Source organism: Phyllostomus discolor, chromosome 9 (genome assembly GCF_004126475.2).
Source record: "Phyllostomus discolor isolate MPI-MPIP mPhyDis1 chromosome 9, mPhyDis1.pri.v3, whole genome shotgun sequence".
Lineage (NCBI taxonomy): Eukaryota > Metazoa > Chordata > Mammalia > Chiroptera > Phyllostomidae > Phyllostomus > Phyllostomus discolor.
This window is the reverse complement of record NC_040911.2, coordinates 50,243,786-50,262,031: the sequence shown is the minus strand read 5'-3', so window position 1 is coordinate 50,262,031 and position 18,246 is coordinate 50,243,786. Positions and strand designations below refer to the sequence as shown.

Below are 18,246 nucleotides of genomic sequence, written 5' to 3'. Positions count from 1 at the left end.
TAAATAATAAATAAAATTGCTTCTGTTTAAAAAATGGATTATGTTTGAGATATTCATATAACCACCTAATGTCAAAATACTTGAGAAATTACATGAAGAGCTTCTTCATTCCAAAGTATGAAATTTTCAAGAAGGTTCACACTATTAGAAAATGGAACATGGAATTTCACTCCATTGATTATTAAAATAAAAAGCAAACAATGGGACAAGATAAAGAAAATTTACCAGGCCACTTTCTGCCAGGCAGAACACCTGTCCAATCAATACTAAATTAATTTAAACAGCATTTACTTTCTAGAAGGTGCTGACTATGTGAATCATTTGTTTCAGACATGTCTGTAAGTATTCCTACTAAACTACTGGCCAACTCTACATATAAAGTGAAGAATAATGAGCAATATAGGTGAAAACAAACAAAAACCCTTTCTTTTCATGTATGTTCTCTGAGGTGCTGCATTAGAAATCTGAGAATTTGTAGCATATGCTCAAGACTCCAAGTTTCTGATGCTTCCTACAATATAATAACTGACATTTTGATTCCTTTTGCATTGTCTCATCTGCTGACTTAGTGAGAATTCTGCAAATTGAGTTATAGTGTGAAATTCTACTTAATTATCACTAAAGAAGAAAAAATACCAAATGAGATTTCTAATTAAAATTTTTGACACTTATAGAGAAGTCTTTTTAACTTTCATAAATGAAGAATCAAGCAGTCCAGTTAAAATCTAGTTAATATAAAGTTGTCATCTCTTCTGTGCATTCAGTCCATTTTCAAAGAATTAGGATATGACAAGATATATTTAACTCTAAAACTCATAATTTAACACTTTGTGAAATGCAACATTATTTAAAGTTAGCAGTATGAGCTTTTTCATCTTTTGTTCAAACATTCCAGTTTTACTTGAAGGTACAGGAAAAGATGTAAGAATCTGGTCAAAATAATTCATAATTTCTTTGTACCAGTGGTGATTCTGCGCCTTTCTGAATCACTTTGGTAAAGACAGCCAAATGTGGAATGTCCCTATTCACACAGCACCAGAATTTCCAAATATCATCTGTGAAAATGTGCAGTTCTTACCACACTTTTTCCTAGTTTCTTTTACTGAGCTTTATATTACAGCAGGTCAGTGAACTGAGATACTCCAGCTTATCCCAAAAACAAGAATATTTTCTGTGGCTCTAATTTATATTGCAGCTGTGGTTAATGCTATGAGTGTTTATATAAAAATCCATGCATGGATACCTTTTCAATAGCAGCTGGGAGACTGCAGTCAGCAAAATCCTCAGCAAAGTACTGTCAGTTTTTTTTGAGTCAGCACTAAGACAAACCAAGAAGATTTTCTCTTCCTGTTAATGCATTGGAATTAAACCATTAAACATGGATGAACGTGAAGAGTTTTAAGAGTTTTGCCCAAATAGGAAAGGATGATGTTTAGCTTTGAGACATTGTGACCAGACTTGTATTACTCTGCACCTTTCAACCCAAATGCTTCATATACTATTTCCAAACGTTCCTCCACTTTGAATTACAACCTGGGAAGTGACGTTTTGGCTAGTAAAGTGGAGAACAAATGGATGCTGTATGGAAGGAGGCCACAAATCTTTTTATGTTGCTAATAACAGGAGGACTTTTGGCTATTGTAATGTTACAGACAGAAAAATCTCCTGGTTTTAATATGTACCTGGGGACTAGAAAGTGATGGCATTAGGCCAGGGACTTGACTTGTTAAATCATTTGTTCCATGGATATCGCAGTTATTCATTTACAATACCCCTTTTTCAGTTTTTATTCATAGAACTCATGTGCCAGGCACTGTTTAAGAACTGAGGATTTAAAAATAAATAAAGTAAAGTAAAACCCTGGTTTCTTCCCCTCAGAAGACAAGTGAGGAGCACTTGGTGAAGCAGAGAAATCACAATACAGCAAATCAAGCATATGTATTTATTACATCATTCCATGGAGACTATAATTAGCAAATGAGTTCAGTGACTATGTACGTGGCTCTCTCTGCTTGGGAGTGCTATGCCGTCCTTTCTCTTTGTTCAGAACTCTCTCCTGTTGGACATGCCTTTACACAAGCCTTTCTGAAGTTACGCTGCATTCCCGAAAAAGAACTCATGAACCTTCTTTTCCTGTGAGGAATTTTGGTTTTACTTTATGGTCCTCCTTTCCCTTTCTATAAAATGGAAACAGATATTTGCTTCAACGCCAGAGCTTGGGAGCAGTTTGTCTTCTTTTCTAATGGTCTGTATGTGTGCCTGCACTTTACTTCCACTTGAAATCATATCTGAAAGGAACCATGTGTTGCCATGTGAAGGCATGGTATTGTCATTAAGAAAGTGTGTACTTATGAAATTTTGAATCTTCCGTACACTAAATTCATTAATCCACATCTAAATTCTTTGAGTTTTTGTCAACTGCCATTGTTGTCAACATTTCACTCCCCTAAAAATGCAGTTTGTATATTTCTAATTAGACATAGAGCATAGACTGTATACTACAAAATAAAGGAAACTTGCTATCATTATCACCCACAGAAAAACTAATGTGCAATAGAGCTAGTCTGGCTTGATTTGAGCTGAGCTTCTGGAAAACCAGAGAAAGAAGAAAATTTTGTAGTCTGTCCAAGAAAGTTTTACCCTTCATTTTAGGTACTACTAAGTACCTCAAATTGAAAATACTATACACACAGACACATACATATAGACTTTTTAAAGGTCTAATATTTGCTACATTCTTTAAATGTGTATTGATTGCTCTTAAAGTCATTCAAATTTAAAACTCAGGGATTCTGCTCTGTGCCAAGAGATTAGTCAGACATTCTTATATGTGACTGTAATGTTCACAATATTTATCAGTAAAAAGTGGTATTCTGGAGGAAAGGCTTGGCTGTCCCAGAACTGTATTACATCAGACTCTCTCGAGGGCCTGGGGAGCCAGAGGAGCCCTTCTCCATCTGTAGCCTGGAAATTCCCCCTAAGTATTTTCCCATGTAACCAATTTCAATTTCCTGTGTAGAAAGTAGGTTCCCCCCATGGATACTTTTTGTGCCCAAAACTCAAGTCTCAAAAGAAGTCTCCATCAAAAAAGGTATAGAAAAGAAAAAAGAAAAGAAAAGAAAAGGAAAGGAAAGGAAAGGAAAGGAAAGAAAAGAAAAGAAAAGAAAAGAAAAGAAAAGAAAAGAAAAGAAAATCCTGACATGAGAGAGTTGAAAGAGAGTCAGATAACAATACTTGGAAAAGTGGATGATGGTCTCTAGAGAAGCTGAGGATGCAAAGGAAAGACATTCAGGAAGTATGCAGCTTGCCTCCTTCTGCTGTGTGTGACCCAGACAGCAAACACATGGCTGCTCCTTATTCTTTGTGGCTACTAAATGAAAAATAGCCATGAGTAAAACATTTTTATTTTTTCTTTCACTGAAGCAGATTGGATGAAGACTGTGTGCTATGGAGTGTATGTTTACCTGTTACACTGCACAGTTACTTAGGTATTTTTGATAAAAACCTCAGGAAAAATAAGGACTGCCTCATTAGAATGTTTAGTTTTTATTTTCTAGCCAAGAAATAAATAGCTTTGTAGATACCTGTTGTTGCAAATCTTTATATGATGCCCATATCTTCTTGCTCCAACAAGAACATCTTAGCATCTTAATGGCTATTAATGTTTGCTGTCTAGTCCTTGAGAGAGGATTGAGGTATTTGCTAAATCTCAGAAAATAGCCTGGACTCAATCTTTTTCATGAAATCTTGCTTTCAGTTTGTTTCATTTCCAAATATTCCTTTTACATGAAAGGCAGAGTAACAGTATCAAATGGAAGTCTAATTATTGAGGCTTCTACATACCTAGGTTCATTGTAGCCAGCTTTCCCCAGTCTAGTTGATATAATGGACCTAGATATTCAAAGCTTCTTATTTTAGCCTGTTTCATCTGCCTGATTGAATTGACCCATCCCAGTTGCTAATAGTCACCAGAAGTAAACCTCATCTACTAGTACAGTGGGACGTTTGTAACAACCAGGTATTTAAGGAGAACCACCTAGTTTATGATATTACCAATTTCTATGGCATAGATACTTTGACCATGGGTGATTCTAAATTATGGACATGGTGCTACTGACTGAGGAGTTGGCAAGAGGTCTTGAGAAGGTATAAGGTGGCTCAGCAACCCCAGTTCCCCAGGTTGTGGTCAGCCAAAAATGTCCCTGAATGTCAAACCCTGACTGCCTGTATCTCACTCAGGCAGACATTGGGAGACATTCATTTTCTGTAACTTTCCCATTACAAGTATCTACTTTGTAGTTCCACTGAACCACAGTGGAAAGCCTGGGAGGCCCTTTCTAATATCCAAAATGAAAAAAAATTAGTCCTCTACGAAATGGCAGCCAGTTGAAGAGGGTGTGCTAATTAGAATGCATGGACAATGTAAGAGTCAAACCTTAGACTGTATTCATCACCTTCCTTAAATACGGCTCAAAAAACTGCAAACATAAATTTTTACTTTTTGTAGAAATTCTTTAACTTTTATCTCTCTAACCCAGTCTCCTGTTTTACTTTCTTTATAGTATGTATTTGAGTGTGTGTGTATCCTGATTATTTTTACTTCTCTCCCAGTAAACTGTAAGAGCCATGTTCACTGCTAATATTCCCACTGCCTAGCATATATAAAGGCTTAATAAATATTCATTGAATAAGTAACCTGTTTTTACTTGTTTTGATGGATGTTATTAAATTATGATTCATTTTATTTCCAGAATACTGACCCAAAGGTAATATTTGACATTTTAGAGCAAATATCATTAAAATTATTATAGAATTAAACATCTACACATAAGTGGTATTCTTAGGAATAAAGTAAGCTTGGAATCAAAATTTTAAAATGTGTCACCCCCTGCCCCAAGTCAAGATGGCAGTCTAGTAAGATCCTGGGCTCACTTTCTCCCATGGACACACCAAAACTTCAACTACAATAGAGCAATTATTTCTGAGTATGACCTGAAGACTAGCAGAACAGATTCTCTTCAACTAAGGATATAAAGAAAAAAAAACACATCAAAACAGGTAAAGAGGCAAACACATGGTCTGATCAGGACCCACACCCTCCATATGCCACAAGTTAGAGGAATGTTATACTTATAGAGATACCCTCGAGGATCAAGAGGTCTGGGACCCATGTAGGACTCCCCAGTCCAGGGGACCTGCATCAGGAAAAGGAGCATTTGCAACATCTGACTTATGTTCAAAAAACTGATGTGCTGTGGGAAACTTGCTCTTAAAGAGCCTGAGCACACATTTACTCACTTTGCATTCCAGTGCAGAAGCAACAGTTTGAAAAGTGCCTAGGTTGTATGTGAAACAGATATACTGACTAATTTGGGGGTGTGTACCCACAAATTAAAACTTTCTTTGGGAATGTCAACACTGGTGGGCACAAGCTTTGACAATTTCCATTAACCTGCTAACAGTCTGCCCCATTCTGTCATTCCTCTAACCTGCCTATCTCAACCAGCATGTACTAAATCTACCCCAAGGCAGTTCCCCACCCCTCAAGTACCTGGTGGTTGGCCCTACATAGTCCCTGAGGTGCTCCAAACTGGTGCCCCACTCTGGAGGGGCCAGTCCTTGTACATCACCATACCCACAGCAGCAGAGGCTGGGCCCCAAAACCAGCACACCAGAGGCCTGCTCTGCGCAAATGGAAAGTAGTAGCTGTAATGGCCAGGCCTCCTACATGGGTGGACTTTGGGCCAACCCCATGCAACAATGCATCTACAGGAGTCATGGCACAACCAGAAGTATACGTGCAGCACATACAGGGGACTCTGCTGGAGTACCTGGTTTTGATGATCAGGGAGATTGTACCACTGGGTATCACAGGACATAGGTCCACTCTTTCAATACCTACAGGCATAAGTGATCTACTTAATACATAGAAACATACACAGAGACTTGGCAAAATGAGGAGACAAAGGAATATGTACCAAAAGAAAAAAAGGAAAATAGCTAGATGAAAAGGAGATAAGCAATCTACCAGATAAAAAGTTCAAAGTAATGATCATAAAGATGCTCACTGAATTCAGAAATGTGAATGAACACAAAGAGTATATCAAAATATAGATGGAAAACATAAAAAAGGAATCAATCAGAACTGAGAATGCAGTAACTGAAATGAAAAAAATACTAGAATGAATCACCAGCAGATTAGATAATTCAGAAGAATGGATTAGCAATATGGAAGACAGGGCAGTAGAAATTAACTATTCGGAAACAAAAAGAAAAAAAAAGATTTTTTAAAAATAGGAGAGTATAAAGGATCTCTGCAACAACATCAACTATACTAACATTGACATTATAGGGGTCCCAGAAAAAGAAAAACAAGAGAAAGAGACAAAAAGCCTATTCCAAGAAATAATGGCTGAAAACTTCCCTAATCTGGTGAAAGAAATGAACATCCAAGACCAAGAAAAACACAAAGTCCCAAACAAGATGAACACAAAGAGACCCATACCAAGACACACCATAATTAAAATGTCAAAAATTAGACCCAAAGAATATTAAAAACAGCAACAAAAAAGGAGAGAGAGGGGGTAAAAACTGGTTATGTATAAGGGAACCCCCATAAGACTGTGAGCTGATTTTATAGCGAGATGTTGCAGGCCAGAAGGGAATGGCACAATATATTCAAAGTGATGAAAGACAAAATCCGTAGCCAAGAATACTCTACCAGGCAAGGCTGTCATTCCAAATTAACTGAAAGATAGATTGTTTCCCATAAAAGCAAGCTAAAAGAGTTCACCACCACTAAACCAGCATTACAAGAAATGTTAAAGGGACTTCTTTAAGGGGAAAAGTAAATGTCAGAATTAGAAATGAAAAGTATACATATGAATGAAAAAATCTGTTAGTAAGGCTAACATATAGTATAAGTAAGAGATCAAGCACCGATAAGGGCAGTATGAAAATTAAAAGACAAAAATAGTAAAAGCATATATCAATAATAATTAGTTAAGGGATGCATACAGTATGTAAAATATGATGTCAACAATATAAAATGTGGATTGTGAGTAAAAGTGTAGTGCTTTCAAAATGCATTAGAATAGAAGCAATCATCAATTTTAAGTACAATATTATATACATAGGGTGTTAAACATAAATCTAATGGTAACTACAAACCAAACACCTATAATAGATACACAAGAAATTAAGAAAGAGGAAATTAAATATAACACTAAAGAAACTCATCAAAACACAGGAGAAGAGAGCGATAGAATAAGAAAGGAACAGAGAAGAACTACAAAACAACCAGAAAACAACTTTAAAAGAGGAAATAAGTACATACTTATCCATAATTAGTTTTAATATACATGTATTATATTCTTATAAAAAAAACACAGGGTAGATGAGTGGACTAAAAAAACGATATCCATTCATATGCTGTCTACAAAAGACTCACTCAGATCTAAAGACGCACACAAACTGAAAATGAAGGGATGACAAAAGATATATCATGCATATGGAAATGAAAAGAACACTGGAGTTGCAATACATTAATGCTTTAAAATAAAGACTGTAACCTGAGATAAAGAAGGGAAGAATGATAAAGGGATCAATCCATCAGGAGGATATAACACTTATAAACATCTATGTACCTAATATAGAAGCATATAAATACATTTAGCAAATACTGACATAAATGAAGAGAGTGACTATATTACAATAATATTATGGCACTTTAACACACTATTTTTCATCAATGAGTGCTTTGTCCGGCACATTAGATCAGGTGAACTTATATTAGACCAATTTATATAAATAAACTTTATATATATATATATATATATATATATACACACACACACACTTTATAAACACATATATAAACACTTTCTATAAACACTTATCCAAAACATTAGAACATATACTGTTTTCAAATTCACATGGAAATTGAGGTCATATGAAGCATTTTTTCTAGCCATGATGTTATGAAACTAGCAATCAACAAAAAAATATGAAAATTGGAAAAAAACACAAACACACAGAGGCTAAATATCATGCCACTAAACAACCAGTTAGTCATCAAACAAGTCAGGAGAAAATAAAAAAAAAACTTTGTAATAAATGAAAATGGAAACATAATGTTCCAAAAATCTGTGAAATGCAGCAAAAGCAGTTCTAAGATGGAAGTTTATAATGATACAGGCTGACCTCAAAAAAAAAAAAAAAAAAACCAAGAAAAAATCAAATAAACAAACTAACCTTACATATATAAAGCAATGAGAAAAAAAGAACAAACCAAGCTAAAAGTTACTAGAAAGAAGAAATAATAAAGATCAGAGCAGAAATAAATGAAATAGAATCTAAAACATAGTGGGAAAGAGCAATGAAAGTAAGAGCTGATACTTTGAAAAGATAAAATTTATAAGTCTTTGGTGAGATTTATCAAGAAAAAAAGAGAGAGGACCCAAATAAATAAAATAAAAACTGAAAGAGAAGTCATAACCAACACCACAGAAATACAAAGGATCATAATAGAACACTAAAAACAATTATACACCAACAAATTGGACAACCCAGGAGAAATATACAAATACCTAGAAACATACAGCCTCTAGGACTGAACAAGCAAGAGACAGAAAATCTGAAAAAAAATGACTATTAGTAATAAAATTGAATCAGTAATAAAAAACCTCCCAACAAACAAAAGTTGAGGATGAGACAGCTTTAAAGGATAAATCTAATGAACATTTAAAGAAAAATTAACACCTGTACTCAGACTTTCCAAAAATGTGAAGAGGAAGGCACACTTTCATGCTCAATCTATGAGGCCAGCATTACTCTGATAACAAAATCAGACAGATACTACAAGAAAACAAAATTACAAGCCACTATCACTGATGAACATAGATGCAAAAATTCTCAACAAAATATTAACACTCCAAATTGAACAATATTTAAAAAGATCATGACCAAGTGAGATTTATTGCAAGAATACAAGAGTCATTCAATATTTGCAAATCAAACAATGTGATATACCATATCAACAAAACAAAGAATAAAAATCATATGATTGTGTCCATAGATGCAGAAAAGGCTCTTAGCTAACAAAGGTCAGCATTTATTTATGATAAAAACTCAACAAAATGTGTATAAAGAAAACATGCTAAATAAAGGTTGCTTATGAAAAACCCACAGATAGCACTATACTCAACAGTAAAAAACTGAAAACTTTATTCAACATAATAGCAGAAATTCTAACCACAGCAGTCAGACAAGAAAAAGAAATAAAAGTCATACAAATTGAAAAGGAGGAAATAAATCTGTCTCTATTTGTAGATAATATGAAACTATACATACATAAAAAATCCTAAAGACCCTAAAACTATTAGAATAAATGAATTCTGCAATGTTTTAGGATACAAAATTAATATAAAAATACCACTTGCTTTTCTATACACTTGTAAAAATTTATCAGAATGAGAAGTTAGGAAAACAATTACTTTACAATTGTAAGGATAAAACAAGAATAAATTTAGCCTAGGAAGTGAAATAGCTGTACTCTGAAATCTATAAGACACTGATGGAAGAATTTAAAGACAACACAAATAAATGGAACTATATACCTATACCATGCTTTGGAATAGAAGAGTTAATATCATTAAAGTGTTCATACTACCCAAGGCAATTTACAGATTCAATATAATCTGTATCAAAATATTACTGACATTTTCAAAGAACTAGAACAAATAATCTTAAAATTTGTATGGAATCAGAAAAGAACTTGAGTAGCCAAAGCAATCTTGAGAAAGAAAAAGAAGGCACAGTCATCACTCTCTTTTTTTTTAATTTTATTTTCATCATTGTTCAAGTATGGTTTTCTCCCTTTTACTCCCAATCCAGCCCACCCTCCCAACCCTCCCCACTTCCCTCCCATTACCACCCTCCCCCTAGTTCTTGTCCATGTGTCCTTTAAATTTGTTCCTGTGAACCCTTCCCATTGTCCCCTGAAATTCCCTCTTCTCTCCCCTCCGGTCACCGTCAGCCTCTCCTCTATTTCAGTGTCTTTGGTTATATTTTGCTTGTTTCATTGTTTTGTTGTTTAGGTTCCTGTTAAAAGTGAGATCATATGGTATTTGTCTTTCACAGCCTGGCTTGTTTCGCTTAGTATAATGTTTTCCAGCTCCATCCATGCCGTTGCAAAGGGTAGGAACTCCTTCTTTCTTTCTGCTGCATAGAATTCCATTGTGTAAATGTACCATAGTTTTTTGATCCATTCATTTACTGATGGGCATCTTGGTTGATTCTAGCATCTAGCTATTGTAAATTGTGCTGCTATGAACATCGGGGTGCAAAGGTTATTTTGTATTGGTGTTTCACTGTTCTTAGGATATAGTCCCAGCAGTGGAATTGCAGGGTCAAAAGGCAGATCCATTTTTAGTTTTCTGAGGAAGTTCCATACTGCTTTCCATAGTGGTTATACCAGTCTGCAGTCCCCCCAACAGTGCACTAGGGTCCCCTTTTCTCCACAGCCTCTCCAACACTTGTTGTTTGTTGCTTTGTTTATGATGGCCATTCTGTCTGGTGTGAAGTGGTATCTCATTGTGGTTTTAATTTGCATCTCTCTGATAGCTAGCGATATTGAACATTGTTTCATGTGTCTGGATTTTCTGTATGTCCTCCTTGGAGAAGTGTCTGTTCAAGTCCTTTGCCCACTTTTTAATTGGATTCCTTGTCTTCTTAGAGTGCAGTCTTGTAAGTTCTTTATATATTTAGGAGATTAAATGCTTGTCTGAGGTATCATTGGAAAATACGGTTTCCCATACAGTTGGTTCTCTTTTAATTTTGATACTGTTTTCTTTAGCTGTGCAGAAGCTTTTAATTTTGATGAGGTCCCATTTGTTTATTCTTTCCTTTATGTCCCTTGCTCTAGGGGTCAAGTCAGTAAAAGAGTTTCTGCTTGAAATATCTGAGATTTTCCTACTTATGTTCTCCTCTAGGACTTTAATGGTGTCACGTTGTATATTTAAGTCTTTTATCCGCCCTGAATTTATTTTTGTATATGGTATAAGTTGGTGCTCGAGTTCCATTTTTTTTGCACGTGGCTGTCCAGTTCTCCCAAAACCATTTGTTGAAGAAGCTATTTTTACTCCATTTTATGTTGCTGCCTCCTTTGTCAAATATTAATTGACCACACAGACGTGGGTTTATTTCTGGGATCTCTGTTCTGTTCCATTGGTCTATGTGCCTGTTTTTATGCCAGTTCAGGCTGTTTTGATCACAGTGGCCTTGTAGTATAGTTTAGTGTCAGGTATTGTGATCCCTCCTACTTTACTCTTCTTTCTCAAAATTGCAGCAGCTATTAGGGTCGTTTATGGTTCCATATAAATTTTTGAAGTGTTTGTTCTATGTCTGTGAAATATGCCATAGGTACTTTAATAGGAGTTGCATTGAATGTGTAAATTGCTTTTGGTAGTATGGCCATTTTGATGATATTAATTCTTCCAATCCATGAACACAGTATATGTTTCCATTTGTTTGTGTCTTCCTTGATTTCTTTCCTGAGTGTTATGTAGTTTTCTAAATACAGGTCTTTTACCTCTTTGGTTAGGTTTATTCCTAGGTATTTTATTTTCCTTTTTGCTATTTGAAATGGGATTTTTTTCTTGATTTCTGCTTCTGCTGTTTCATTGTTGGTGTACAGAAATGCCTTTGATTTCTAGGTATTGACTTCGTACCCTGCTGTTTTGCCAAATTCATTTATTAGGTCAAGCAGTTTTTTGGTGGAGTCTATAGGATTTTCTATGTACACTATCATGTCATCTGCAAACAGTGACAGTTTTGTTTCCTCCTTTCCAATTTGGACTCCTTTTATTTCTTTTTCTTGTCTGATCCCTGTGGCTAACACTTCCAGTACTATATTGATTGGAAGTGGTGAAAGTGGACAGCCTTATCTTGTTTCCTGATCTTAGTGGAAAAGATTTTAATTTTTGCCCATTGAGAATGATGTTGGCTGTAGGTCTCTCATATATGGCCTTTATTATGTTGAGGAATGCTCCCTCTATTCCCACTTTGCTGAGTGTTTATATCATAAATGGGTGCTGTACCTTATCAAATGCTTTTTCTGCATCTGTTGATATGATGAAGTGGTGTTTGTCTTTGCTTTTGTTTACGTGATGTATTACATTTACTGATTTGGGAATATTGTACCATCCTTGCATCCCTAGAATGAATCCCACTTGATCATGGTGTATCATCTTTTTAATGTATTGTTGGATGCGGTTTGCTAGTATTTTGTTGAGCATTTTAGCGTCAATGTTCATTAGTGATATTGGCCTGAAGTTTTCTTTCTTTGTTGTGTCTTTATCTGGTTTTGGAATTAGGATGATGTTGGCCTCATAAAAAGAGTTTGGGAGTCTCCCATCTTTTTGGATTTTTTGAAATATTCTGTGAAGGATAGCTCTTCCTTAAATGCTTTGTAGAATTCTCCTGTGAAACCATCTGGACCAGGGCTTTTGTGTGTTGGGAGTTTTTTGATTACTGCTTCAATTTCTTTTGTTGTTATTGGTCTGTTTGGGCTTTCTGCTTTTTGTTCATTGAGTTTTGGAAGATTATATTTTTCTAGAAATTTGTCCATTTCATCTAGGTTTTCAAATTTCTTGGCATACAGCTCTTTGTAGTAATTTCTTACAATCCTTTGTATGTCTGTGGTATCTTTGTAATCTCTCCTCTTTCATTTGTGATTGTGTTTATTTGGGTTTTCTCTCTTTTTTTCTTGATGAGTCTGCTTAAAGGCTTGTCGATTTTGTTTATCTTTTCAAAGAACCAGCTCTTGGATTCATTGATCTTTAGAATTGTGCTTTTAGTCTCTATGTCATTTAATTCTGCTCTGATCTTGGTTATTTCCTTCCTTCTGCTTGCTCTGGGCTGTCTTTGTTGTTGTTCCTCGAGTTCTTGTAGACGTAGGGTTAGGTTGTTTGTTTGGAATGTTTCTAACCTTTTTAGGTGGGCCTGTATCACTATGAACTTCCCTCTCAGGACTGCCTTGGCTGTGCCCCATAAGTTTTGGGTTGTTGTGAGTTTGTTTTCATTTGTTTCCAGAAACCTTTTGATTTCTTCCCTAATATCATTCCTGACCCATTCATTGTTTAATAGCATGCTATTTAATCTCCATGAATTTGAGTGTTTGGGTTTTTTTTTCCTTCAAGTTGGTTTCTAGCTTCAGTCCCTTGTGGTCTGAGAAAATGCTTGGTATGATTTCAATTTTCTTGAAATTCTTGATGCTTGTTTTGTATCCTATCATGTGGTCAATCTTTGAAAATGTTCCATGTACATTTGAAAAAAAAATGTGTATTTAGCTTCTTTGCGATGGATGGCTATGTATATATCAGTAAAGTCCATTTCATCAAGGGTATTGTTCAATGTCAATATCTTTCTTGATATTTTATTTAGAAGATCTGTCCATTTTTGATAGTGGGGTGTTAAAATCCCCCACTATAATTGTGTTGCTGTCCATATCTTTCTTGAAGTCCTCTGAGATTTTCTTTATGTATTTGGGTGCTCCTAGGTTGGGTGCATATATATTTACAATATTTATGTCTTCTTGGTGGATTCTTCCCTTGAGTGTTATGAATTGACCTTCTGGGTCTCTCTTTATGGACCTTTTTTGGAAGTCTATTTTGTCAGATATGAGTACTGCTACCCTGGCTTATTTTTCCTGTCCATTTGCTTGGAAGATTTGTTTCCAGCCCTTCACTTTCAGCCTGTGCAGGCCTCTTGTGTGAGGTGGGTCTCTTGTAGGCAGCATATATGTGGGTCATTTTTTTCTTATCCACTCAGCTATTCTATGTCTTTTGATTGGAGCATTTAATCCATTTACATTTAAGGTTATTATTGATAGGTACTTATTCATTGTCTTTTATGTACATGTATTCCTCTTTCACTCTCTCTTTTCCTTCCCTTCTTTAAAGCAGTCCCTTTAGAATCTCATGCAGAGCTGATTTGGTGGAAGTGTACTCTTTTAGACTTCTTTTGTCTGAGAAGCTTCTTATTTGGCCTTCTATCTTGATTGAGATCCTTGCTGGATAAAGTAGCTTTGGTTGCAGGCCTCTGGTTCTCATTACTTGGAGTATTTCTTGCCATTCTCTCCTGGCTTGAAGTGTTTCCATTGAGAAGTCAGCTGTTAGCCTTATTGGGGCTCCCTTGTATGTTACTTGCTGTTTCTCCCTTGCTGCCTTTAAGATTCTCTCTTTGTCTTGAAATTTTGCCATTTTAATTATGATGTGTCTTGAGGTGGGCCTCTTTGGGTTCCTCTTGACTGGGACTCTCTGTGTTTCCTGGATTTGTATGACTTTTTCTGTCATCAAATTAGGGAAGTTTTCCATCATTGCTTTTCCAAATAGGTTTTGTATCCCTCGTTGTTCTTCTTCTCCTTCTGGTATCCCTGTTATACGGATATTATTACGTTTCATATTGTCTTGCATTTCTCTTAATCCCTCTTCATTCTTTCTGAGCCTCTTTTCCTTTTCTTGCTCTTTCTGTTTTTTTTTCTTCTACTTTGTCTCTAGCTCGCTGATCTGATCTTCTGCTTATCGATCCTGCTTTTCATTCCTTCTACTGTTTTCCTCAGTTCTGAAATGGCATTCTTCATTTCTTCTTGGCCCTTGTTGAGAGTTTCTATTTCCTTTTTCATGTTTATATAGTTTGCAGTGAGATTGTTGTAGCTTCCCTCTAGTTTCTGATAGCTCATTGTGCGTTCATTGAACTTCCTGATAATCATTGTTTTGAACTCACTATCTGATATTTGAGTTGCCTCTACTTCATTTAGCATTTTTCCTGAGGCTTCCTCCTTTCCCTTGAATTGGGGATTGTTTCTTTGTTTTCTCATGTTTGTGGGTTTCTTCATGTTAGCCTCTGTTTCTTAAATTTTTCTGTTCTGGGTCCCTGTAATTATCGTGTGAACTTCTGTGGTAGAATACTTGTGAGATTCAGTGGTGCAGTCTCCTTCGTGTATCCTGGTGTTCACAACTTGCCCCTACTCTTTTTTGTGATCAGTTGGAGGAGTAAGGCAAATGGTTTAAGACAGCAAGACAGTATACTATGATATTTACATTAGCAGCCAGTAGAAAAGAGATGGGTTATCCTTTGGCTACTTATAGTGTTAACCGTGATCCTCCACCCCACTATCCATGTTTTAGAAAGGATGGAAAAAAGGTAAGACTCTTATTGGGGACGAAAGGATTGTTAGTTGGAACTAGCAAGCTGTGAGGCTGTGGGAGGTCAGATTCTAAGGTAGGGTTGGAATAAATATTAGTAAATAGGAGTAGTTTGTAAAAGAATAGAGACAACCCCCACAATAGTATAGGTCAGGAAATTGCAAAGTGGGCTGAGATCAGGTAGGGGTGTTGAGTAGTATTTACAATTGTATGAAGTAGGTCTTATTAACAGTAATAGTAAAGCAACAGTCTTGTGGCAGAATTGATGAGATCTAGATAACAAGAATAAGGAGTATAGAACCTTGAGAGGTGTATTAATGGAACACAGATGAAGGATAGTACATTATCAACACACTGTGACTGAGATACCAGGGGGAACCTATCAACTGACAGTATAACCAGCCAAGCAAAGAAGATTATACAGAAAGAAAAAGAACACCAAAATATTATTAAAATAAAAAATGTCAGAAAAGTGAGAAAAAGATTATACAAATTTACAGTAACTTGCAAGATCAAAAAAAAGGGAAAAAAGCAGAAGATGGAATGCAGGAGAGATAAATTTGGAGTGGATGGAATAACACTAGGATGAATGGAAGAGAAACATAAGGGATTGAGAGATATAAAAATAATAAAAATTGAAAAATAAAATGTCACTTAAAACACAAGATAAAATCAATCAATCAACAACAGCCACAAAAACAAAACAAAACAAAACAAAACAAAATACCTTTTGTTGATTTCTAACTGGCCAGACCAGTTTTTCTGATCTTGCTGGCTTCAGCTGGCTGAGGGACATTTGAAACACTTATCACTCTTCCCAGCCAAATCTCAGTAAGTCTCTCAGGTACTATCCCCAGGGCCAATCTGACTTTCCCCTGCAGGACCCTGGGCACTCCAGAGCTCACTGTCATGGTTCTGGGGTCCCTGCAGGGTTCCAGCTCTGTGATCTCAGGAAGAACCTGTGATGTTTTGGGTTTCACTGTGACATCTTTGGGGATCATAAAAGGGTGCTCCCATCCACCAAATTTTTGAGTTCCGGGCTCTAGGAATGCACCAAGCACTGCGTTCCTTCCAGGATCACAGCGTGAAAGTCAGGATTCCCGATGGGGCACGAGCCTCCACAGTTCAGCACCGCAGGCTCCAGAAACCTGAGAACACCCACGCCCTTTCCTGGATTGGGGCTGTGATCTCTGGGTTTTCCATGGATCCACACTTTCACCCGGCTAGGGGTGCGGGCACTCTTCCGGCCACCCCTGGAGGCACTCACTTCTCCCAGGGCTCTGGGTGGGTGTTCACAGTTCCTGGGTGATTTTTTCCCCCCAGTCCAACTGGCCTCTCTGTGCCTTCAAGCAACAAGGTCTCCCCTGGGGTTGCTCAACCCCTGTATTCTGGGGAGGGAGCAGCGACTCCCCTCTCCTGGGAGCCCTGAGGCAGACCCAGGAGCACCGGGCCTGAGTACTGCAACCCCCCTGGTCCCCGCACTGTTCCCTGGGTCCCTTTTGTCCTGAAGCAGTCTCCTTACAGTCTGGTTTTTCAATGATCGCAATAATTTTTGATGTCCTGTTTTCAAAAATGTTTCGGTAACCTAGGCCTTTTGCTCTGTTCCTCCACTGATCTGAGAGTTTCCCTCCTCTTCACAGAAGCCAAGAATCATGCTCCCTAGAGTAAAGCCTTCATCTTTTTTCCGCAGTCATTACTCTTACTGATTTCAAATTATACTATGGATCTATAATAATGAAAGCTATATAGTACTGGCACAAAAAAAACAGAGATATAGGCAAATGAAACAGAACAGAGAGCTCAGTAATAAACCCACATTTATGTGACCTACTATCTTTAATACAGGAGGCAAGAATATATAGTGGGGGGGAAAAATTCTCTTCAATACGTGGTATTGGGAAATCTGTACAGCTACATGCAAACAATGAAACTGGACCACTTTTTTATACCATATATAAAAATAAATTAAAATTAGAATAAATTTATATGTAACACAAGAAAACATAAAACTCTTCTTTTAAGTCTAAATATTTTAAAATTTATTGATCTCTTGCATTCACAAATTGGATAACTATTCTCTAACATTATTCAGTAGTCACAATTGTATATACTTTAAAATACTCTAACATCTAAATATAAGTTGACAAAAAAAAGATGTAACTTCATTTGCTTCAAAAATGGTTGAAATATGCTTTTGTTTCATATATAGCACTTTTTATATAGAAACCATAAAACTCTTGAAAGAAAATGTAGGCAGTAAACTTTTTGACATTAGCCTAAGAAATATTTGGGGAATATGTCTCCTCAGACAAGGAAAACAAAAGGAAAAATAAACAAACTAGATTACATCAAATTAAAAAGTTTGCACAGTGAAGGAGATCTTCAACAAATCAAAATGTAAGAAGATATTCTTCCACTGAATGGGAGAAGATATTTGCAAATGATATGTCCAATACAAGTTAATATATAAAGTATATAAGAATTAATACAACTCAACATTAAAAACAATCCAATTTAAAGAAATTGTGCAGAGGACCTGAGTAGATATTTTTCTAAAGATTCTCCAAATAAGACATGCAGATGGCCAACAGACACCTGAAAATATTCTCAACATCACTAATCACAAGAGAAATACAAATTAAAACCACAATGGTATATTACCTCACACCTGTCATACTCGCTATTATAAAAAGGGCAAGACATAACACTTGGTGAGGATATGGAGAAAAGGGAAACTGTGTACTGTTGGTGGGATTGCAAATTGATTAATCCACTATGGAAAACAATATGGGGGTTCCTCAAAAAACTGAAAATAGAACTATCATGTGATTCGGCAATTGCACTTATGGGTATCAATCTGAAGAAAGCAAAAACTAATTTGAAAAGGTATATGAACCTCTATATTCAGTGTAGCATTATTCACAACAGCCAAGGTATAGAAGCCAGCTAAGTGTTCATTGACAGTGGAAAAGAAGATGTGGTATATTTATGGAATATAATATTACTCAGCCATGAGAAAAATGAAATGTTGCCATTGGTG

At 36.1% G+C, this 18,246-nt stretch overlaps 1 protein-coding gene and 1 long non-coding RNA gene across 2 annotated transcripts in view; both read left to right on the top strand.

Annotated features, from left to right (window-relative positions):
* The window catches only part of PIEZO2 (piezo type mechanosensitive ion channel component 2), a 427,386-nt gene that overhangs the window by 125,627 nt on the left and 283,513 nt on the right, over positions 1–18,246 (top strand).
* On the top strand, positions 76–6,283 carry LOC118496734. The gene is made up of 2 exons (XR_004899290.1): positions 76–3,091; positions 3,180–6,283. It is a non-coding gene; the product is annotated as an uncharacterized LOC118496734 (long non-coding RNA).